The 26,287-nt window shown below is 38.2% G+C and overlaps 1 pseudogene; it reads right to left on the bottom strand.

Moving 5' to 3' along the window:
- Positions 1 to 1,676: 1,676 nt before the first annotated feature.
- LOC128055514 (regulator of nonsense transcripts 3B-like) overlaps positions 1,677 to 26,287 on the bottom strand; it is a 46,080-nt pseudogene continuing 21,469 nt past the window's right edge.

Below are 26,287 nucleotides of genomic sequence, written 5' to 3'. Positions count from 1 at the left end.
TTGGCCTTTGCTTGGTAAAATAACAGGTTAGACAGATATGATACTTGGCATATTGAAGCTTAACATCTCTTAATCTGTAAGAAATCTTGAGTGGATGATATTATAAAGACTTTTGTCACCAACAAATTCTTTTTTCTTAAACTTTCATATTATTATTTCAGATAACACTTTCTGATAACATACTGATTTCAGATAACTGCTTTCAGATAACATACTAATTATTTATCATTAAAGCCCCAAATCTTCTTATATTTATGGAGATAGGCTAAATCCTTTGAAACTTTCCAACTCTCCAGGGTAGTATCTTATCACTGGCAAATTCAGACATTCTTACGTGTTTAATGTTTCATGAGATAAGTAATTTATTAATAACATCATCAGACAATGTGGCAAAAAAGCAGTAGGATACACTCTGTGGCTTTTCTGTTTTCATAACATTTGAGCAAGAGAAGAACTCATTCTCTAGAAGTCAGACTCCACTTCCAGCTTCTCAAAGCTGTAACCTACTTTGATTCTGTAATAGAGCCTTTCTGGAAGATGTATCATAAATTACCAACAAAAGGAGATTAATATATATTTTTCTCCTTTCTCCCCAAAGTGTTGTTTTGCTGAGATGTCTTTCTTTCTTTCTTTTTTTTTTTTTTTGTTGAGTGTTGTTGATATTTACTGACATCAATGCAAGACAAGCTAAGTTACTATTTAACTGAAACAAATACTGGTGCAATTTCCCTCCTGGAGAAGGTAGACACTCAGCTCATGAAACTAAGGTCAAGCAAAGATTGGATTGTCAAGCACCAACTAAGGGTTAAATTTCATGAATATAAAAATCGCTAAAGGCAAAAGGTTATGTTTTTTAAAAAAAATTTATACTAATCTCAAGTAATCAAACGAAGAACTAAAGTGAAAGTGAAAGTTGCTCAGTGGTGTCCGACTGTTTGCGACTCCATGGACTACACAGTCCATGGAATTCTCCAGGCCAGAATACTGGAGTGGGTAGCAGTACCGAAACTAATCCTAAAATTTTAGGACATAAGATGTTGACATGACATGACTGTTTAAATTTCTGCATAAATGAAAATGTGTTATATCCTTCACTGTACTTGTATTACATGCTTCTTGCTTCTACACTACACAAAGTCAACTGTTATCACCAACAATGACTATAACTAGATCTGAATGAGACTTCACAGTGACTCTGCTCCATTGAAATTTAAGAAAATTCAATCAAGGATTAACAAAACCTTTAGATTTTAAAGCCAGTTCTCATGTCTTCTTCTCATGTCATACTTAAATAAGTCCTCTCATGACATTTCTTGCCTGCAAACTGTGACGCATGTCCTCTCTCCATCAGCTTTATCTGACATTTTAAATTTAATTTGTAGAAACTGCATAAAAACATGAAAATTGTACTTCCAGTCTGAACCTGCAATCGGCTTCCTGCCTTGACACAAAACATACTCCTCTTCAGTGTTCCCCACCAGCACAGCAACGCCTTTTCTCTCTCTCTCTATTCCTTTGCCCCGAAGGCACTTCAGGATTGCTTAATTCCATGCTTTTTGGCTGCAGACAGTCAGGACACCTAAGGCCATTTGGACTTATCACTGCTCGCTTCCTTCTTTTCTATGGTTAATACCACTTTCCTGCTTTATTTCTATGGTTGAGGCCATTTGGACTTATCACTGCTCGCTTCCTTCTTTTCTATGGTTAATACCACTTTCCTGCTTTATTTCTATGGTTGAATCTCCAGTCCTGGTGCTGGTCTCAGAGGGACAGAGTCGATTTCGGCTTCTAGCTCCTGGCTGGTAAAGCTGCATTGCTGGGCGATCCTTGTTTCTTATGCAATATCTCTTAACCACTTCTTTCTTGTCAGTTTTTTTTTTTTTTTTCCCTGAGTTGCCATCAGGCTTCTTTCCTTTATCCCGAAGTGCTTCTTTCTCTTTCTTCATTTCTTTTTCCTTTCTCTTGCAAGCCTTCTCCTCCTCATAGCACTCCTTCTGCCTGTGGATCTCTTCTTCCTGCCACTTCAGCCTCTCTCTCTCCCGCAGGATGAGCTCTTGGTCTCATCCATAATCCCGCTCCCTCTCCCTGCATTCTCTGCCACTCTTATCTTCAGGTCTTTTAGGCTTTTCATCTTTAAATTCACCCTCAGAACTCCTGGGCAGTGTACAACTTTGCCCACTGGCTCTTTCATCACTCAGATTCTCTTTGTCCAATTTCTTGAGCTTTTTTGTCCAGTGCATTTTCATCTCCTTTTTCTGGCTTCTTGAGCAGCTTAATCTTTGGTTCATCCTTTCATTTGTCCCTTTCTGGAACTCTGTCTATCTTCTTTAGCTTTTCTATATCTTTCTGCTTTTGTTTCTCTTCTTCTTTCCACTTCTTCCTCTCTCCTCTTTGTCTTTCTCCTTCTATTTCTCGCCAGCTCCTTTCTTCTCTTATCTTCTGCTTGTTTCTCAGGAAGCTCAAAAGTGGAGATGCCTTTTTAGCTGTTAGTTCTCTATTTTTTGCTTCTATTTCCTCTAGCAGTGTCTCTGGAGTAGATGTCATTTTCTCATTATCTGCAGCATAGCTCTCTAAAAATTTTCTATATTCTGGATCATCATCAATAGTCCCAATTTTAGTATCTCTTTTCTTAGTCTTCTTTTTTGCAGCTTTTTGAAAAGGTGCAAATTCTAAGATGGCAGGATATTCCTGACCTTTATTGTCAAGGAATACCCATCATAACCATCAAAATGATCCCTGAACAAAATAATGTCCTCTTGGCTTTAAAAGCTGATGTATGCTCTTGCAAACATGAAGATACATACTAATATCATTAGAAAAAAACTCAAAATAATCATGCTCAGGCGTAGGCTGAAGATGTTCCTGAAGTTGCTCCTTGGTCAAAGTAGATGGTAATCTCTGAATTACCACCTTGCTCAATGCCTTTCTTCTCCTTGTTCCAATCTTGCTTATCTTCCCTTTAGCGCTGTCTCCTGAAGCCCCACCACTGCTGCCAGTAGCACTGTGGCAGCTCGGCCTAAACACTGGCTATGCCAGTCACCTATGCCTCCCAGCCTCTGCTGAGAAGTCTTATTTTAAACCATATGCCAGAGGATGCTTCCTCTACCTAAATTAAGATCTGAAGTACTGTATAACTGAATCCTTGAAAATAATTCCATGGAGGCAAAATCCATGGCAAAACCATGTTTTCTAGGTCACTAAAACCTAATGTTCATGCTATACTTGCAGGTGAACTTTTGCAAAATGCAAGCGTAGTATTGAAATCAATAAGAACCCAGTGACTGCAGGGCAGCAGAAAGATTCCAGGGTAGATATTCTTGTGTCAACAGGTTGGGGGAGGAGCTGAAGACGCTGGTGAATTCAGGAATCCCCTTCTTTATAGGAATACCTATCTGACTCTAATCCTAAACCTAAAGCAGGGATTGAGGACTGCTCTGGTTGTCCAAGGGCTCATACTCCATGCTTCCAGTGCTTGGGGTCTGGGTTCTATTCCCGGTCATGAAACTAGATCTCATAGGCCATAGCTAAGACCTGGTGCAGCCAAGTAAATAAATAAATATTTAAAAAATAAAACATAAATCCAGGGCTGACCTCTATGTTCATTAACATTATAATCCCCTCCCTCTATTCTCCAAGCCAGGCTTCAGAAGTACGTGAACCATGAACTTCCAGATGTTCAAGCTGGATTTAGAAAAGCCAGAGGAACCAGAGATCAAATTGCCAACATCCGTTAGATTGGTGAAAAAACAAGAGAGTTCCAGAAAAACATCTACTTCTGCTTTATTGATTACACCAAAGCATTTGACTAAACTGTGGAAAATTCTACAAGAGATGGGAATACAAGACCACCTGACCTGCCTCCTGAGAAATCTATATGCAGATCAAGACGCAACAGTTAGAACTGGACATGGAACAACAGACTGATTCCAAATCGGGAAAGGAGTACATCAAGGCTGTATATTGTTACCTTGCTTTATTTAACTTATATGCAGAGTACATCATGCGAAATGCCAGGCTCTATGAAGCACAAGCTGGAATCAAGATTGCTGGGAGAAATATCAATAACTTCAGATATGCAGATGACACCACCCTTATGGCAGAAAGCAAAGAAGAACTAAAAAGCCTCTTGATGAAAGTGAAAGAGGAGAGTGAAAAAGTTGGCTTAAAATTCAATACTCAGAAAACTGAAGTCATGGCATCTGGTCCCATCACTTCATGGCAAATAGAAGGAGAAATAGTGGAAACAGTGGCAGACTTTATTTTGGGGGGGGCTCCAAAATCACTGCAGATGGTGACTGTGGCCATGAAATTAAATGACGCTTACTCCTTGGAAGAAAAGCTATGACCAACATAGACAGCATATTAAAAAGCAGAGACATTGCTTTGCCAACAAGGTCTGTCTAGTCAAGGCTATGGTTTTTCCAGTAGCGTATGGATATGAGAGTTGGACCATAAAGAAGGCCTAATGTTGAAGAATTGATGCTTTTGAACTGTGTGTTGGAGAAGACTCTTGAGAGTCCCTTGAACAGTAAGGAGATCCAACCAGTCAGTCCTAAAGGAAATCAGTCCTGAATATTCACTGGAAAGACTGATGCTGAAGCTGAAGCTCCAGTACTTTGGCCACCTGATGTGAAGAACTGACTCATTGGAAAAGACCCTGATGCTGGGAAAGATTGAAGGCTGGAGGAGAAGGGGACAAGAGAGGATGAGATGACTGGATGGCATCACTGATTCGACAGACATGAGTTTGAGCAAACTCTGGGAGTTGGTTATGGACAGGGAAGCCTGGCATGTTACAGTCCATTGGGTCACAAAAAGTTGGACTCAACTATGCCACTGAACTAAACTGAACTCTATCATCAAACTCTGAAGCTAGGAAGATTAAGAAGAGGAGAAGAAGGGGGAAATGAGATGGTTGGAGGGCATCACCGACTCAATGGACATGAATTTGAGCAAATTCTGGGAGACGGTGATGGATAGGGAAGCCTGGCATGCTGCAGTCCATGGAGTCACAAAGAGTCAGACACAACTTAGTGACATAACAACTACACTCAAACATTTTGTTCTCAATTATTAATGTGTAATTTTGAGGTTTTATGTATTTTCACATTAGATATAATCACACATTCTGAAAGTTTGCTTATCGATCCTGAAATGTTTATGAAAAAGAAAACAGGACACACACCTCCTCTGCCTAAAACATGAATTTCTTGGGGTCGTGCATTTTTTCCCTAGTGGGTCCCATGGTCAGGTCTCTGGAGCAGAGACATGGTACACTAACAGTCCAGTTCTGAGGTTCTCAATATTTAAAGTGATATTTTTAAAAGCAACATAAGCAGCCTCAAAACCTGTTGTTTGGACACATAAACACATGGCCTTGGATCTGGAAGAAACAATGAGATTGTAACATATTGTGAGGCAAATTGTTGAAGCCAGGAGTCGAAAGAACACAGAGCGTCCCTTTCTTCAGCTGGTTTTCACAAGTTTATCCATGTCAGCAACTCAGACTGGAGACAGTCAAAACAGAACCCTTGGGTTGACCTCATTCTCTTCAAAACCTGCCACTCTGCTGCACAGAGATCAACATTTTTTGGTGAGTTTTTTAAAAGTCCTGTTTCTGAGCAGCAAGAATTCTCAAGGACAGTGTCTTATTATTAAGACAACCTCAGAGCAGAGGGGAGACATAAATGCACTGCCACAATGATTGGTTTGGATTTCTTTCTTTTGTAAGTTTCTTAGAAACATAGTGGCCCTCCCTGTAAAGATCTTGAAAGATCTTCTGTCTGGATGCCCTTAGAAAATTGGAAACAAAACAAAGCAACACCAAAAAACAAAGTCTATGCAACAGATAGCCAGATTTGACTTTAAAAAGTTCCTAATTTTGGACTCACTTCTCTCCATTAGGGCCGTGAAAGAATTATGCATGCAAGGCTGAGGCTTTTCTCTGCTTAAAGAACATCTGCAGTCAATTAGAAATAAGCCCGAGTGTAGTGTTAATTCTGCAGAACCAAACAAAGTCATTTTTGTTTAAACTCTTTCAGTGCTGTGAGAATGAGAGGTTACAGGAGGAGGGAATAAAATAAGCAATTGAACAAAACTGCTGTGTGGCCCTGGAATGGAGCTGAGGGGGCAAATAAGACATTACATTTCTTTGAGAATACAGACGTGGAAATTTTTTCCAGGAGAATTCTATTCTAAACTATATCTCTCTTGGGGCATGGCGGTGGGGAGCAAGCCTACGCTTTCTTCTAAAAAGGCAACATTTAAAGTAATGGAACATCTTCCAGATTCTCTCAAAATGAATCTGACCAAATAGTTGAAGTGTTTGGCAAATGAGTAGTAGTATTTCATTTTTTATTTTGAGTCGGGCCAAACAAATCAAAACTGTATTTATAGACCATTGTGTATGTTTCAAATCACTTTCAGGTTATTAATTGTGATTGGTGCTCGGAGCTCAAATATATAAAAACAGCTATTTCTATTGAAACACATCTTGCCGTGAATATCAGCGTCTGTGTCTATCTTTTGTTAACATAAGTGGTACTGATTCTACTGGAATTTGAGTTTATCTCTCTAAAGAAATCTGTGGCTAACCCCAGGGAGAATTTCCAAACAAGTACAGTAGAACTACATGTTTTTAAGTTTGATTGTCTCTAAATTGAAAAGAGGAATTTCAGTTATTCCTTTGGGCTGATGCTTTATTTCTTCTCCATACCTTTTCTTAAGGCTTCCCAGCTGGCTCAGCTGGTAAAGAATCCGCCTGCAATCCTGGAGACCTGGGTTTGATCCCTGAGTTGGGAAGATCCCCTGGGGAAGGAAATGGCTACCCACTCCAGTATTTTTGCCTGGAAAAGCCCATGGACTGTATAGTCCCTGGGATTGCAGAGAGTAGGACACAATAGAATGACTTTCACTTTCACCTTTTCTTAAGATTTTCACCTTTTCTTAAGATTAGGTCTGATTGTAGATCTGATAAGAGGCAGGAGAAGACTCTATCTTTGTTAATAGTTTTGAGGAATATGATTCAGCATTTAATCTGCAGTGCACAATAGCTGCACTACATGTTTTTTCAGGCAGGTGACAGTGTTTAAGTCTTTATTATTTATTCCTTTTCAAAACATGAGTGATAGCTAATTGTTTCTAGATATAGACTGAGAGATTCCCTGGTGGTTCTGTGGTAAAGAATCATCTGCAATGCAGGACATGAGGGTTCAATTCCTGGGTCACAAATATCCCCTGGAGAAAGGAAATGGCAACCCACTCCAGTATTCTTGCCTGGGAAATCACATGCACAGAGGAGCCTGGTAGGCTACAGCCCACAGGATTGCAAAAGAGACATGACTGACCAACTAAACAACAGAAATATGTTTGATGAGCATGCTAAACATTTATTCTTTTATATATTTTAACTATTTTCCCTAGTGGCTCAGATGGTAAAGAGTCTGCCTGCAATGCAGGATACCCAGGTTCAATTTCTGGGTCAGGTAAGATCCCCTGCAGAAGGAAATAGCAACCCACTCCAGTATTCTTGCCTGGAAAATTCCATGGACAGAGGAAACTCATGGGCCAGAGTCCACGGGCTCTCAGAGAGTTGGACACGACTGAGTGACTAACACACTTGTATCAAACTAAAGAGCTGGGCATTCAGCCACAATATTTGATATTTTAATTGATTTTCACTTAATTGTCCATAACTTTATATCAGTTGTCTGTATTAAGAAGCACCATCAGAAACAGTCCAATCAAATTACCACTATACTTACCATAGGCATATTTCTATTACATTATTCAATACTTTATGAGAAGTGATGAGAGAAGAACTTCAGATTTCTACTTTTGTATTATTTTTTCCTCAATTACTGTTTTATATTTCTTTTTCATTCTGAAATCTTAGGAACACTGTGATTCTTATAATTGATACTAGTTCCCTTTTTACTTAAGCTGCTAAAAGCTTTGAGGCAAAATTTGTGGCCTACTTTTTTAACTACACTATATCTATTACATATATTTACACTTCTATATGTCTCCAGTTCACTTCAGTTTAGTTGCTCAGTCGTGTCTGACTCTTTGCGACCCCATGGACTGCAGCACACCAAGCTTCCCTATCTATCACCAACCCTCAGAGCCTACTCAAACTCATGTCCGTCGAGTTGGTGATGCCATCTAAACACCTCATCCTTGTTGTATCCTTCTCCTCCAGCCTTCAATCTTTCCCAGCATCAGGGTCTTTACTAATGTGTCAGTTCTTCGTATCAGGTGGCCAAAGTATTGGAGTTTCAGATTTAGCATCAGTCCTTCCAATGAATATTCAGAACTGATCTCCTTTAGGATGGACTGGTTGGATCTCCTTGAAGTCCAAGGGACTCCCAAGAGTCTTCTCCAACATCACAGTTCAAAAGCATAAATTTTTCAGCACTCAGCTTTCTTTAGAGTCCACCTCTCACATCCATACATGACTACTGGAAAAACCATAGCCTTGACTAGATGGACCTTTGTTGGCAAAGTAATATCTCTGCTTTTTAATATGCTGTCGAGGTTGGTCATAGCTTTTCTTCCAAGGAGTAAGCATCTTTTAATTTCATGGGTGCAGTCACCATCTGCAGTGATTTTGGAGCCCCCCAAAATAAAGTCTGTCACTGTTTCCATTGTTTCCCCATCTATTTTCAATGAAGTGATGGGACAGGATGGCATATCTTTGTTTTCTGAATGTTGAGTTTTAAGCCAATGTTTTCACTCTCTTCTTTCACTTTCATCAAGAGGCTCTTTAGTTCTATATGTCTAGGAGTTCAGGAGAAGGCAATGGCAACCCACTCCAGCACTCTTGCCTGGAAAATCCCATGGACGGAGGAGCCTGATAGGTTGCAGTCCATGGGGTTCTGAAGAGTCGGACACGACTGAGCAACTTCACTTTCACTTTTCACTTTCATGCATTGGAGAAGGAAATGGCAACCCACTCCAGTGTTCTTGCCTGGAGAATCCCAGGGATGGGGGAGCCTGGTGGGCTGCCGTCTATGGGGTCGCACAGAGTCGGACAGGACTGAAGCGACTTAGCAGCAGCAGCAGGAGTTTGTTTAAATGCAGCCCTCATATTTGCTTTACTCTGTCTTTCTCTCTCTCAACTATTTTTTTTCTTTTTTTGTTTATTTCTTTAGGCTCTGACAATTCATTTGTGATATAAATCAGGTTGTTTGTCAGTGCGTAAATAAGTAAATCGAAGTTAAGCCCTGCCGTTGAAGTGTTAGTCTATTTAACCTAAACCTTCTCCATGAATTTTGCTATATAGTAACTTTGCTAGAACATTTAATTTTTGGTATAACTTGTATACCATACAGCTTTTTAATTGCATTCAAAAAATTTTTAAAGTGAGTAAGATGAAGTAAATGGTTTTGAATATGTACAAAGACACTCGACTAGAACATCTGAAATGATTACATAATTGGCAAAGGGGGCAAAAAAGAATGTAAAAGAAGTTAAGTTTACTTGACTAAAGGGGGGAAATGATGATAATAAAATTAAAATACAATATTCAAAGTAACCATCTTGACAACTGTTTTTATTTTTTTCTTTACCTCTTTAGAAAACAATCCTTAAGGAAAAATAAGAGGAATTAAGTTAAAAAATTTGAAAAGAACACTATTAAAATGGTCTATGTGCTTAAAAAAATATATTTTAAAGCATTTTTATTTTATATCAGAACATAGTTGATTAACAATGTTGTGGTAGCTTCAGGTGTACAGCAAAGTGATTCAGTCATATACATGTAACTATCCTTTTTCAAAATCGCCTCCCATTTAGGTTATTACAGAATGTTGAGCAGAGTTCCCTATGCTATATAGTAGTATCTATTTTAAAGACAGTAGTGTGTATATGTCAGTCCTAAACTCCCAATCTATCCGTCCCCACTACCCTTAGCCCTTGTTAATCTTAAGTTCATTTTCTTCTTGAGAACTTTACACAGGAATTTATGTTACCTTCTGTGCTATCTGTGAAAGTTATCTAGGAACCCAAATCAATTAAAACAATGTCTTTCCCCAGAATTTAAAAAAAAATACAAATTTGAAAAAGTAAACATTTTAACACCTAACTAAAATGATCGAGAAAATTTATATTAACCTCATTTTTGTTTTTTTCTCATGTGACCATTGATAATTGAAAGGAAAGAGTATATTTTGCTACCATTATGACCATATCTATATGGCTTCCCAGGTGGTGCTAGTTGTAAAGAACCCACCTGCCAATGCAAGAGATATGAGAAATGGGTTCGATTCCTGAGTAGATCTCCTGAAGAAGGGCATGGCAACTCACACCAGGGTTCTTTCCTGGAGAATCCCATGTCAGAGGAGCCTGGTGGGCTATGGTCCATAGCATCACAGAGTTAGATATGACTGAAGTGACTTACCACAGCATATAAGTACAAATGAATCATAAAACTGATACACGGAGTTAAAGTGTTAAAATGATTCCACTGTCATCAGATATGAAAAAGGTAGACCTGTCTCTTGACTATTGGTTGAAACTGATTTTTGTTTTCTTGGTTTTCAGGAAGATGAATGTAATGGTGATGTAAACTTTAGTCTATGTAGGAAAAAAAAAAAGAAAAATGGCTCCATTGTTTATACAGTGTCTTTAGATTTTAGGACCAAAGTCAAAAGCAAAGGGATATTTTCATATTATATTTTAAAAAAGGAAGTAAGGGCAGAGATGGGGCTACAACTCAGATCCACACCACAAACTCCCACTGACCCTCTCTTTACTAGACATATTTTCATTTAGCAGTAGGTACAAGATGGAGAACTTGAGCGACAACTGTCTACAAAGCCTATGTAGACAATAAGAAAAAGCCATAGGATTCCGCTATTTTGTTAGAACACAAAAAATTATTTTATTGTTCACTAACAATTCCTCTGTCTTCCTACTATCTCATGATAGTTCATTAAATGCTGAAAAAGAAAAATCAAAGCAGAGTATCAGTCATTTCGCTCTTTTCAAAATCCAGACATGCTGCTCCTCAACTCCATTTGTATATGACATAAATGAATTTTTTGATAAAGAAATAATTGTTGTATAAGAGGAGCTTCCCTGGTGGCTCAGAGGTTAAAGCATCTGCCTCCAATGTGGGAAACCCAGGTTCGATCCCTGGGTCGGGAAGATCCCCTGGAGAAGGAAATGGTAACCCACTCCAGTATTCTTACCTGGAGAATCCCATGGACAGAGAAGCCTGATAGGCTGCAGTTCATGGGGTCGCAAAGAGTCGGACACGACTGAGCGACTTCGCTTTCTTTCTTTCTTTCTAAGAGGAGTCATTGCACATCTTAACATGGAAAGTGATTTTAATAATTATTTAAATTGAGACTTTCCTGGAGACCTAGATACCCACAGTGATCTATCATGTAAATGATTTATTTTATTTTATATCAATCAACAATTATTGGGTAATACTACCCAGTCATTGTGTTATGTCCCCTTATATTTTTAAAGAAATATTTATATTTCATCACAAATCCATATTAACACAAAAATTTTCCACTGAAGGAGAAGGTTAAGAAAAGCAGGGGGAAAAAATTGGGAGCCAAAGGACATCAAATCTTTCATGTTTTTCCTATTTTTTTTTTTTTCCATGCATTGCTCTACATTTGTCATTATTTCCCACATAAGTACTACCTGGGTAAATTATGGCTCACATCACCCTCCACTTGAAATGAAAAGCAGATTGTATTGCAGACTTGATTTATCCTCCAATATTGTATGATATATGATCAATCTTCATGGGAAACTATTGTTATATTATATTTCATAGTTATAATTTCCAAGGTATCAAACTTCTCATTATCTTCCCATGCTAGCCAGCAATAAATGCCAAACACTCTAGTTTCCAGCATGTGCTTTTTGAAACTTATAGTGCTGTGTTCTATGTATGTTTAGCATTTTATGGTGCTACATAATATAGGAATGTCATAATACTTTATCAAAAGCCCTATCTAGGCTATTGACAGTATAGGTTGCATTTAATTCCTGAAGGCAGCAGACATTTTTTTTTATATTTCCTGGATAATATAATAAACACCAAAAGCAGTGCTTAAAATGAATATTTAAAAAATCAATCAGGCTTGAAATTTAATTTTATATAATTGGCTTGCTATATGCTAATAAAATTGAATGACACAAAAATTTCACCTCCTTTATATACTTTTTTATTTTCTATAATCATAAAAATAGATTCTTCTAAGGTCCTTTCATATCATCTTTTAATTTACTAGGTTAATTTAGCTCTCTCTTAAACAGGTTGAAAAAAGGGTGTATTATCATCCCAGGATAATAATCACACGTGCAATATAATTTTATGTCTGCCATTCTATTCATGCTTTGCTTCTATAGTAGATCTGAGACAATCAAAGTGTTAAAGAAGTCTTTGGTCTAGATTGAAAGGGCTATTTTTTGTGTGTACATTTCTGGAATGGAGTGAGCTTTAAGAGGATAGACACAAGCTGTCTCTTCTGCTGTCCTAGACTCTTCTGGAATTAGGCATCCTACACTGATTCATCCTCTGACAGAAAGCAGCCATAAGTATGACTCATACCACAGTGAACATTTTCAGTGCCTCTGGGAAAGAACAAGTAGGTCTTAATGGAACCTATCAAAGCAACAACAGCAGCTGGCTTATAAGCAGACAACAGTAGGGAAATATATTTTTTACATACACTCAGTATGTCTGGTTGAAAAATAAATATAAATATATATAAATGGAAGAATACTCATGTAGAAACCCCAAAGGAGTATGAAGCACATGTTTGTTTCTGATTAGCTTACATTACTAATTTAGTACACTGACTTGGCTGTGTTTCCATACACAGTTAGGGCTTCCCAGGTGGCATGGTGGTAAAAATCCACTGCCAGTGAAGCAAGAGACATGGGTTGAATCCCTGGGTCAGGAAGATCCTCGGGGGCAGGACATGGCAACCCCTTGCTTGGAAAATCCCATGGACAGGGGCGCTTGGTGGGCTACAGTCCATGGATGTGGTTACAAAGAGTCGGACATGACTGATCAACTGAGCACACACACAGCACCATACACAACTGGGTTTATTGAGTTTGCTCTTAAAAAGAAATTTCAGAGGGAAATGAGAAGAGGGAAAATATGTGCAAGGTAATCATTTGACCTTATGGTAAAACAGCAACAATAAAATTGTTTCAGTGGTATATACGTTCCAGAATATCATTACTCAAGGCTCTTTTTAACATCCTGATTAAGCATATGTATGCAAATTAGGGATGGATGAAAACAAGGTTCAGCATTCTTCCAATAAATTTTCTATCACTGTTTAATGTGGCCCAGCCAATTAATTGCCTGTCACAAGGAAGAAGGGTCAGAATGCTTTTCTAAGAGTGAAAACTTCTGTGATGAGACGGACAAACTAAACAAAATGAGTTTATGGTGCTGAAATTATGGCCTTAAGGTGTGCTGATTCGGCAAGTTTTGAACATATGACTGGACAAAACACTTTGAGAGACAAAATACAGGACTACCGCCACCCCTCAAAAAAAGATTTTGCCCTGACCATCATCACCAGAAAGTCTAAGTGTCCCTGTTTTTTATTTATTTTATTAAGGAATATTATTAAGTATAAGGATGAATTTTTTGAATTAAAAATTATATATATAATGGAAAAAATTAAGAAGAGGCCTGAGTATGAAAACTGTTATTTTCTCTCCACTGACCTCCTGTAGCTGTTTTTGAACTAACTGGGAATGTCTGAGTTTTACCCGGGTATCTAATTCACTTTCAGATTAATCCTACAGTTGTGATTTACAATGTCCTGGGTTTTATATTTACTGCTAGTGCAAACTAATAAGCTCTCCCTGGACCAGCGCCATGACACCAGGTCAATGCCTAGTTAATCACACCATTGTTTTTCCAACCATGTTGCCCTCAGAATTATCTACAATGATAATTGATTAAAAACACATCTTGGATGATGTCATTTTTTAAAAACAAACCGATTCAATTTTTCGAAGAAAGCTTGTTTCAGCTTTGTACAAGACCCTTTTTGAACATCTTAAATCTCTTTATTATATAGATTTTTGCATTCATCAAAATGTATATATTTAGAATTAGCATTAATCACCATTAAAGGCTCTTTGAGTCTCCATTTGTAAAGCCGCAGTACTTGAGTTCCATATTTGAGTGAAAACTAGAGCACATCATAGAGAAATGAAAGTATGGTGACAGTTTTATTTCAATGTGTTATTTCATACTACATAAATCCATTATTTTCTACATTTTTATTGAGAATAACAGTTTTTTTTGTAAATTATATTAAAATGCTCAAGATAACAGGATTAAAGCATAAGATGTTATAGACACTACTGATTTTTCAGTTCTGGGACTAATTTTTATTAAATCTCTCCATATGTAGCATGTACAGTGTTTCCTTAAGAGAACACCTCATCTTTACAATTTCTGCTATCCATATAGAACTATATTCAGCAAAACTTAAAAGGAGAGAGTCACTTTTGCACCATCTTTTCAAGTAATCTGAATCATACCAAATGCTGCAGATGTGTAAAAATAAACTTAAAGATAGTGCTAAAATATTAAACCAGGAAGCATAAGGTTTTATATCTATTTTTGATTTTGTGCATACTGACCTTAGAGTTGCTTGCTTTTCTGTCTTATGTTCCTTGGAGTAAATACAATGTCTGTATACTGACAATCACAAACATGTTACAATATGAAGTTTTAGCCACTGACTGCCAGAAACAATCAAATCCACAAGTATTGTATGCTTTGCATACTGAATTTGTATTGATTCAGTTCAGTTCAGTTCAGTAGCTCAGTCGTGTCCAACTAGTTGCGACCCCATGAATTGCAGCACGCCAGGCCTCCCTGTCCATCACCAACTCCCAGAGTTCACTCAAACTCACGTCCATCATGTTGGTGATGCCATCCAGCCACGTCATCCTCTGTCGTCCCCTTCTCCTCCTTCCCCCAATTCCTCTCAGCATCAGAGTCTTTTCCAATGAGTCAACTCTTCACATAAGGTGGCCAAAGTACTGAGGTTTCAGCTTTAGCATCATCCCTTCCAAAGAACACCCAGGGCGGATCTCCTTTAGAACGGACTGGTTGGATCTCCTTGCAGTCCAAGGGATTCTCAAGAGTCCTCTCCAACACCACAATTCAAAAGCATCAATTCTTTGGCACTCAGCTTTCTTCACAGTTCAACTCTTATATCCATACATGACCACTGGAAAAACCATAGCCCTGACTAGACAGACCTTTGTTGGCAAAGTAATGTCTCTGCTTTTGAATATGCTATCTAGATTGGTCATAACTTTCCTTCCAAGAAGTAAGCATCTTTTAATTTCATGGCTGCAATCACCATCTGCAGTGATTTTGGAGCCCCCAAAAATAAAGTCTGACACTGTTCCCACTGTTTCCCCCATCTATTTCCAATGAAATGATGGGACCATTTGCCATGATTTTCGTTTTCTGAATGCTGAGCTTTAAGCCAACTTTTTCACTCTCCTTTCGCATTTTCATGAAGAGGTGTTTTAGTTCCTCTTCACTTTCTGCCATAAGGGTGGTGTCATCTGCATATCTGAGGTTATTGATATTTCTCCTGGCAATCTTGATTCCAGCTTGTGCTTCCTCCAGCCCAGCATTTTTCATGATGTACTCTGCATAGAAGTTAAATAAGCAGCCTTAATGTCCTCCTTTTCCTATTTGGAACCAGTCTGTTGTTCCATGTCCAGTTCTAACTGTTGCTTCCTGACCTGCATATAGGTTTCTCAAGAGGCAGGTTAGGTGGTCTGGCATTCCCATCTCGTTCAGAATTTTCCAGTTTATTGTGACCCACACAGTCAAAGGCTTTGGCATAGTCAATAAAGCAGAAATATTGCTTTTTCCAGGATCCAGCGGATTTTGGCAATTTGATCTCTGCTTCCTCTGCCTTTTCTAAAATCAGCTTGAACATCTGGAAGTTCACAGTTCATGTATTGCTGAAGCCTGGCTTGGAGAATTTTGAGCATTACTTTACTAGCGTGTAAGATGAGGGTAATTGTATGGTAGTTTGAGCATTCTTTGGCATTGCCTTTCTTTGGGATTGGAATGAAATCTGACCTTTTCCAGTCCTGTGGCCACACATGGCACACAATTGAAAGGGGGGAAAAAGAACAAATCCGTATTCTATTGGCTTAGGGGTCTTCAGGAGAGGCTTGAGCAAATAGTTTTTAAATCAAAATAAAGAAATTATTTTGGGAAAGCAGATCAAGCATGAGGAAGATGGGAGATAAATTAAAATGTGCATATAGAGAAGGTAATCTATCAAGGCAGTAGGAAAAAATTCCATTAGTAACAAGCGTTGGCTTCAGTATTTGCCCTCAATCTTTTCTTTTTCTGCATTATGTCCAAATTCTCATTCACTATTGCTTATCTTTGTATGGGCTGAAGTAGTGACTATCAGCTTTGGATATGCTAGCAGTCACAGGTAGATTATGATTACTGGTAATTGAGTATACAGTGGCTCAGAGGTAAAGAATCTGCCTGCAATATTTGATCCCTAGGTGGGAAGATCTCCTGGGGAAGGAAATGGCAGCCCACTCCAGTATTTTTGCCTGGGAAATCCCATGGACAGAAGAGCCTGGCAAGCTACAGTTCACAGGGATGCAAAGAGTCAGACACAACTTAGCGACTAAACAACAACAAGGAATTGATGACTAGCACTATTCTATATGAATGGCTCTGTGTACTATCCAGTGCCATTTCTATAGCAAACCTATTTCATATTATAAAAGCATTTAATTTGAGTTTCATCGTATATAACCACATACTTCACCACCTAATCAACATTTCTCTTCTGCTTTTTAAGTTCTAGGTTAGCTCTTCATCCTCACTGAAAACTGGGCAAATGCCTCTCCATTCTGTCATCTTTCCCCTTAGTCCTACAATTATTCTACAATCTTAATTTGCCATTTGGACCATCTCATCAAAAGGCTAGTTATTTCATCTCTGAGAAACATTACCTAGAGACTTAAGTTTTAGTAAGTCTGGGTTCTAAGATTGGCTCCTCTGCTAAGTCTATGGATTACTTAATATTTACAAACTTCAGAGATTTCTTAATCAGTAAAGACAGCAAATTGGGTTAAATGATGGCTAAAGTCCAGTCAATTTAAAATTGTGCTGATAATATTCTTTGTCAATACTTGTCTTTGTTTTTTCATCTCCATTTTGAAATATGGCCATACCACTCATAACCATTCCCATTCACATTAAAAATGTAACATCTCCCTTTCTCATTCCCTACAACAAATTCATCACTCATTTGATTACATTTCCTCCCAATCATAGATAACTTTGCTGGTGGCTCAGATGGTAACGTATCTGCCTACAAGCATCTCCTGCCAAACAGGAGACCCGGGTTCAATCCCTGGGTTAGGAAGATCCTCTGGAGAAGGAAATGGCAACCCACTCCAGTACTCTTGCCTGGAAAATCCCATGGACAGAGGAGCGTGGTAGGTTACAGTCCATGTAACCTATGTCACAAAGAGTCGGATATGACTGAATGACTACCTATACATAAAATAGTTATGAGTCAATGTCTCATACTAGGTTCAAATGAAGAGACATAGGTCCAGTTTGTGTCCTGGGCCAGCTCTGTAGTTGTTCAGTTGCTAAATTGGGTCCAATCCTTTTGTGATCCTATGGACTATAACCCACCAGGCTCCTCTGTCCTTGGGATTTCCCAGGCAAGCTACTGGAGTGGGTTGCTGTTTCCTTTTCCAGGGGATCTTTCCAGATCAGGGATCGAACCCATGTCTCCTGTTTGACAGGCAGATTCTTTACCACATGAGCCACTCACCTAGCTCTAGGGAATACACTAATCCACATTGAGCAATTGACCTGCTTTCCACAACCAGCAGGGTCCAACGAAAGGCTCCAAATTTAAGAGTTAGAAGAATGCCCAAGTAACTTCTGAGTTTCAAAGCTGCCCCAGCATCTCAAATCTAAATGTCATTGCTCAATCCAGCTTCCAGAGGGCAGTTAAAATAATAGCCTTTTCCTTCTAAACTTTGATGAATTCAACTAACAGTGAATATTCAAACGATCCCTTGGGTTTTATTGTGAAATTCAAGAGTGTTTAGCAAACATGGCTCAAATATCCCTCTTTCATGAATCGTGTCCAACTCTGTAGGAATCTCTAAGCTTTACTTCACTGGTCCTAGCCAAATCACTTCAGCAGAAACTGTCCTCTAATGTAAACATGAATAATGTTTTTCTTTTTTAGTGAAGAATCATTTTAAATTCAGCAAGTCATCAGTTCTTATATTTGCTCTAAAGCATAGGAAAGCCCAGCTGAGAATTGGACATAAGGATGGCTTAATCCACTGATAAGACCTTTGGGCAGACTGCAGAATAAGTTAATCAGCAGAACATCATAGTCTCTGAGACTTTCTATTTTTTGCCATTAAAAATCTTGCTCAAACCAAATATTTTTGACAAGTCATTGGCATAGCTCTTTCTGCCAGCTTCTCAAGTTTCTGTTAGCCATTAGCCTGTATCAGTGGTTTCAAAACCTGTTTATTTGAAAATCCCACAGCAATTTCCAAGTCCTCAGGGATCTAATTTCACTCATGGAACTAGAAACTTTGAATTAATCCAAGCTTGGCTACCATCAATCTTCTGTACACTTCCAGAAATGATTCCTACTCCTTAAGAGACAGGGTCTTTTAGAGCTTGAGTTAAACACTCCCAGGCAGCAAATGCAGGAAGGAGTACTTAAAAATCACTTCTTTCTGGCAGATCTTGTACAAGATCTGCTTTCTCTGGAAAATACAGTTCCAAATAGCACATTCTCACTTGTACAGCAATTTTGACCTCAGTGTAAACCCCATTATGTCTTTTTTCCCCCTCATGGTTGTTGTTGTTGTTTTTTTTAATGTGTGTGTGTGTACATATATATTATATGTTTTGTTTATATTTCTGCTTTTTGAAGGCTATCATGGTTCAAGAAGTTTGCCAATCCCACCCAAACTTTTTTTTCTAACAAATAGGTACCACAATACTGCACAATCCATGATTGCTTGAACCCAAAGATGCAGAAATGTGGGTTCAGAAAACCAACTGTATAGTTATATGTGGATTTTACATGGTGTGGGGTTGGCACTCCAACCCCTGCATTGTCCCACTGATAATTATATATTGTGAAATCATCACTATAATAAGTCTAGTTAATATCCATCACACTTTACATTGTTATAAATAAGTTATTTTCTTGTGATGAGAACTTTTAAGATCTACTCTCTCAGCAACTTTCAAATATGCAATACAGTTTTTATTAACTATAGTCACCATATTATACATTGCTTCCCCATGATTCATTTATTTCACAACTGGAAGTTTGACTTCGCAGATGGCTCAGTAGTAAAGAATCCACTCACAATATGGGAGATTCAGGTTGGTTCTCTGGGTCAGGAAGATCCCTGGAAAAGGAAATGGCAATCCGTTCCAGTATTCTTGCCTGGAAAATCCCATGGACAGAGGAGCCTGATGGGCTACAGTCTGTGGGGTCACAAAAAGAGTCAGACACGACTTAGTAACTACACAACAACAAACTAGAAGTTTATACCTTTCAACCCCATCACCCACTTCTCCCACCAACATTGAAAACAGTTAAAGAAAACATAAACCACTGAAACAATATCCAGTGCTCAGAGATTGGAAGACAACATTGTTAAGATAATACTCTCCAAATTGATATACTGGTTCAATACAATTCCTTGTAAAATCCCAATTTTTCTTTTTATTTAAGAAATTGACAAAGTGATTCTAAAATTCATATCCAAAGCCAGAAACCCAGAACAACTAAACTATTTCAAAAAGGAAAAAGGGGATTCACACTTTTTGACTTCAAAACTTACTAGCTATAGTAATTGAGCCAGTGTAGTACTGACAAAAAGATAAATAATAGATTCATGATAGAATGATTGATCAATTGATTGAGAGATAAATTCATCAGAGGAATAGAATTGAGAGTCTAAAAATAAAGTTACACATTTATCATTAATTCATTTTGACAAGAGTCCCAGAACAATTCAAGGGAGAAAAATCCTTTTAATACATGGCGCTAAGATGCCTAGATATTCACATGTAAAGAATGAAATTAAGACTTTTACTTCACACCACACACATAACTTAACTCAAATTGGACCATCCACTGAAATTAAAGAGATAAAATGATATAATTCTCAGGAGAAAATACAAGAGTAAGTTTTCATGACTTTGGATTAGACATCCAAGGACATCTAAACAACAAAATTCAAAAGAAAAATTTAGGAAAATTAGACCTTATCTAAATTAAAATGTTTTGTGCTTTAAAGGACACCATCAAGAAGGAGGAAAGAAAACTCATAGGATGGGAGGAGATACTTGAACATCAAATATCTAATTAGGGACTTGTAACCACAATACAAGAAGGCTAAAGGCACAAGAATAAAGAGACAATAACCCAATTTTAAAAGGGATAAAAGACTTGAACAGAGAGGTTTCCAAAAATTAAAAAAATATATATTTGTTGACTAAAAAAAGATGTACAACGTGAAAGCTGTGAGTTAAGTTTTATTTGGGGCAAAATGAGGATTGTAGCCTTGGGGACAATACCACAGATAGCTCTGAGAAACTGCTCCAAAGGTGTAGTGGCTGGGGGGGAGATCAATATATGTGATTTTGGTGAAGGGGGAGTTCATACAATCAAGCACTTATCTTGCAAAATGTTTTCTGCTAAACCCAAGGAGCTGATGTCACCATGAAGGGATTTAGTGCTTTTCTAGATATGAGAAGATGCAAGGATGAGGACTGTGAAATTAGTCCCTGAAAATATCTATCTAAAGACCTGTTCCACCAGTTTTCCTGGAGCAGAAAGTGCCTCACTCTCCCTGAATTCCTTTTAGGGCATGTTGAAGGTCATAAACTGCAGCAATCCAAAATTCAATCCCTGGAGAGACAGATGGCAAATGCCCTTGGAAAGTGTCAATTTGTCATTGATATACTAATGGTCAAGACACACATTAAAAAATACTCAATTGTAGTCATTAATGCAAATGAAAACCACATGAAATACATCTTCATACTCACTAAGATGGCAAAAGTTTAAAAACAAACAGATAATAACAAGTATTGGCAAGAATGTGGCCAAACTGGAATCCACATGTGCTGTTAGTAGACATGTAAATGGCACAGATCTTTGGAAAGCTTTTTGGTGCTTCCTCGAAATGTTAAACCATATGATCCAGAAATTTCACTCCAAAGAGTTACCCAAGAGAATTAAAAATGTATGTCCACATGAAAAGAAAACTGCACATGCAAGTCCATAGCAACCTGTTATTCATAATAGTCAAAAGAGGAAACAATGAAATATTCATCAAATGAAGAATAGAAAAACAAAATGTGATATATTCATATCATGAAGTGTAATTCATCCATAGGAAAGAATGAGATAACGATTCCTTCTTCCTCATGTATATATCTTGTAAACAGAATGTTGTTGTTGTTCAGTTGCCAAGCCATGTTTAACTTTTTGCAACCCTGTGGACTGCAACACTCCAGGCTTCCCTGTCCCTCACCATCTCCCAGAGTTTGCTCAAGTTCATGCCCATTGAATCAGTGATGCCATCCAACCATCTCATCCTCTGTCACCCTCTTCTCCTTCAACCTTCAATCTTTCCCAGCATCAAGATCTTTTCCATTGAGTCCAGCTTTTCCCATCAGGTGTCCAAAGTATTAGAGCTTCAGCTTCAGCATCAGTCCAATTTCCTTTAAGACTGACTGGTTTGATCTCCTTGCTTTCCTACGGACTCTCAAAAATTGTCTTCAGTGTCACAGTTTGAAAGCATCAATTCTTTGGCTGTCTGCCTTCTTTATTGTCCAGCTCTCACATCAGTAGAGGTCTAAGGGAAAGACCATAGCCTTGACTAGATGAACTTTGTCAACAATGTGATGTCTGCTTTTAAACATGCTATCTTGGCTTGTCATAGCTTTCCTGCCAAGGAGCAATCATCTTCTAATTTCATGGCTGCAATCACCATTCACAGTGATTTTAGAGCCCAGGAAGAGGAAATCTGTCAATGCTTCTACATTTTCCCCTTCTAATTGCCATGAAGTGTTGGGGCTGGATGCCATGATCTTAGTTTTTTTAATATTGAGTTTTAAGCCAGCCTTTTACTCTCCTCCTTCAACCTAATCAAAAGGCTCTTTAATTCCTCTTCACTTTCGGCCATTAGAGTGGTATCATCACGTATCTGAGGTTGTTGATATTTCTCCTGGCAATCTTGATTCCAGCTTGTAACTCATCCAGCCCAGCATTTTGAAAGATGTGTTCTGCATATAAGTTAAACAAACAAGGAGACAATAAACAGCCTTGTTGTACTCCTTTCTCAATCCCAAACCAGTCAGTTGTTCCATTCAGGGTTCTAACTGTTGCTGCTTAACCTACATACAGGTTTCTCAGGAGACAGGTAAGATGGTCTGATATTCCCATGTCTTTAAGAGTTTTCCATAGTTTGTTATGATACACACAGTCAAAAGAGCATAGTCAATGACACAGAGGTAGATTTTTTTCTGGAATTCCCTTGCTTTCTCTATAGTCCAGTGAGTGTTGGTAATTTGATCTCTGGTTCCTCAGCCTTTTATAGACCCAGGTTCAACATCTGGAAGCTCTTGGCTCACGGAATGCTGAAGCCTAGCCACCTTACTAGCATGGGAGATGAATGCAATTGTTCAGTTGCTTGAACATTTTTAATACTGCCCTTCTTGGGAACTGGGATAAGGAAAGACATTTTTCAGTCCTGTGGCCACTGCTGGGTTTTCCAAATTTGCTGACATATTGATTGGAGCACTTTTATAGCATCATCTTTTAGGATTTTAAATAGCTCTGCTGGAATTTCATCACTTCCTCTAGTTTTATCGGAAGCAGCACTTCCTAAGGCCCACTTCACTTCACATTCCAGAATGTCTGGCTCTGAGTGAAAGACAATACCATCATGATTATCCCAGTCACTAAGATCCTATTTTTGTACAGTTCTTCTGTGTATCCTTTCCATCTTTTCTTGATCTCTCCTGTTACACTCAGTTCAGTTCAGTCGCTCAGTCGTGTCCGACTTGTTGCGACCCCATGAATCGCAGCACGCCAGGCCTCCCTGTTCATCACCATCTCCCGGAGTTCACTCAGACTCACGTCCATCCAGTCCATGATGCCATCCAGCCATCTCATCCTCGGCCGTCCCCTTCTCCTCCTGCCCCCAATCCCTCCCAGCATCAGAGTCTTTTCCAATGAGTCAACTCTTCGCATGAGGTGGCCAGAGTACTGGAGTTTCAGCTTTAGCATCATTTCTTCCAAAGAAATCCCAGGGTTGATCTCCTTCAGAATGGACTGGTTGGATCTCCTTGCAGTCTAAGGGACTCTCAAGAGTCTTCTCCAACACCATAGTTCAAAAGCATCAGATTTCATGTATAGAACATCTCCAGAACATGTCTATAGAGAAAGAAAATATTAATATGTTAGTGTTTGCCAGGGATTGGGAGGAGAGAGAAATGAAAAAATAACTGCCATAACTGCTATTAAGCGTTGAATTTCATTTGCAGGTGATGAAAATATTTAAAAATTACACATAGAGTGGTGTTATATAACTCTGAATGTATTATAATAACTGAATCATGTCCTTTTTTTTTTTAAATGTGAACCATTTTTAAAGTCTTTATTGATTTTGTTATGACATAGTTTCTGTTTTCTGTTTTTGTTTTTTGGCTGTGAGGCATGTGGTATCTTAGCTTCCTGACCAGGGATTGAACCTGCACTCCCGGAATTGAAAGGCAATGTCTTAAGCACTGATACTAATAGTGTACTTTAAGAGAGTGAATTTTATAATATATGAAATACATCTCAATGAAGCAATTTTTTAAACACTCGATCGTATGTAGATCATTGTCTTTTCTGGGCTTCCCTGGTGGTTCAGATGGTAAAGAACCTGCCTGCAATGCAGGAAGCCCAGTTTGACCTCTGGGTTGGGAAGATCCCCTGGAGAAGGGAATGGCTACCCACTCCAGTATTCTTGCCTAGAGAGTTCCATGGACAGAGGAGCCTAGTGGGCTACAGTCCATTGGTTTGCAATGAGTTGGATGTGACTGAGTGACTCACACTTTCACTTTTTTACTTTTTTTTTTTCCTGAAACACCTTGTATCATGTTATGCTTATTTCTGTAATCATTGTATCATTGGATATCTTGGAAGATTTTGCTCCTCAAGATCAACTCTATGATTTCTACTGCTCTATGCTCCAGGAGGCTGAATTATATGGACAACATCAAGGACTCCATGCCCGCTAGCTGCCTGTTGAGTCTGCTGGTGGAAGACTCTGACAGAGGTTGACAGACAGGAAAAGAGGGAGGTAGAGGAGCTATTATCCTAGTTCATTCCTGCTGGGTCTCAGTGATTGCTGTCTCTCTAGCAAGTGCCACAGCCTGATAAAGTCTCTCTTTGCAGACCTGATTTCTTTCATTCTGGTTAACTGTTTCCTCCCATTGCCTTTTAGGCCTATGAGTGGAAAAGATCCCTGATGTTGCTAGCTCCAGGACCTAATTTTATCTTGCTGATGTCCCTAAATCTGTCCATATGTTTTTTTTTAAAGAATTTTTTTTTAATGTGAACCTTTTTTTAAAGTCTTTATTGAATTTGTTCAATAACTGCTTCTGTTTCATGTTTTGTTTTTTTGACCCCAAGGCATGTGGGATCATAGTTTTCTAGTCAGAAAGATCGACTAGAAAGATCGAACCCACACCTCCTGTATTGGAAGGGAAAATCTTAACCACTGGACCATGGGGGAAATCTCCTGTTCATACATTTTAAACAGCACTTTTATTGACTCACCTGCTTTTACCATCTCCTGCCACCTTGTTGATGTACTGTGCCTGGTTTAAAACTTTTTCATCTCAGTATATGATTTAATTCCAGTTTCTTTGTTTTTTCAGTTTCTTCTATTTTGCAGTAGGGGCTTTTTCAGCTTTGTTTTCAGCAGGGACTTTCAAGATAAGCATTCTATTTTTAGTTCTATTTGAGATTAGCTGAATATCTTAACACCATTCTTTGAACCACGTTAAAGGACCAAAATCTATTAAAAAATATATTTTTTTCTCTTTCTTCAAGATAAGGGATTTGGCCTTTTCCTTACCTCTCTTTCTTTCTCTGTGTTAGTTAATTTATTCTGGGTTTGTAAATTCTTTCTTCATTTAAAAACATTTCCTTTGTTTATTTACTTTATACTGGGTCTCATGGATGTTTATTATTCTTTGTTTCAAGTCTTTGTCAAAACCCAGATGATGTAGTAACACTGTCTGAATGTCAATAGGAACTAGTTCATTTACATCAGAGGGTGTTTAGGTGCTTTCAGGTCAAAGAGAATGGGAACGTGCTTAATTTACCAAAGTTAAAATAATTTGGGGTTTTCTTAGTAAGCATAACCAGGTGGCGCTTATGGTGAAGAAGCTGCCTGTGAATGCAGGAGGCTTGTGTGTAATCTCTGGGTCAGGAAGGCCCCTGGAGGAGGACATGGAGCCCACTCTGGTATTCTTGCCTGGAGAATCCCATGGACAGAGAAGCTTGAAGGCTACAGTCCATTGGTTCACAAAGAGTTGGACACAACTTAAGTGACTTAGGATGTACACTCACACAAGAAAGAAGAAATAAGATGAAATTGCTATAAAGCTTGGCCTTTCAGAGACTTTTGAAGGATGTGCATTTCTGGTAGATCATTCACATAAGTCTAGCAATTTAAATAAAAGCTGTAATTATTGTCATATTATGATATTTTCAAGAATAATGATCCATATTTCCCTACAGTGCAATTCAGTGACTTGACTACGGAATGTTTTTTATTTGATAATTTAAATTTAACATCATTCTGTGAGTCTATTGGCTATAGACATTTTGGCTATCCAACCCCGTTGCAAACAGAACAATCCTAGGATTCAGCCAAAGAGTGGGTCTCTGAAGAAGTATAAATATATATACCTTGAAGGGCAACATTATTCTCCACAGAAAAGTTTTCATGAAGTTGCCTGTTAAGCTTAATTCAAATGATAACATTTTTTATGTTCCTGGTTTGGTTCATTTTTGTTATTTATGATATTTCTTGAGTTATTCCTTTGGAATTGCTTTTCAAATTCTGCTTTATTATTTATTTTCTATGCAATTATCTTATCTCTCCAAATTCATTTAAGCTTTTTGAGACCACAGACCTTTTC

Source organism: Budorcas taxicolor, chromosome 11 (assembly GCF_023091745.1).
Source record: "Budorcas taxicolor isolate Tak-1 chromosome 11, Takin1.1, whole genome shotgun sequence".
Lineage (NCBI taxonomy): Eukaryota > Metazoa > Chordata > Mammalia > Artiodactyla > Bovidae > Budorcas > Budorcas taxicolor.
Note: the sequence above shows the minus strand (reverse complement) of the source record. Positions and strands in the feature narration are given on the sequence as shown.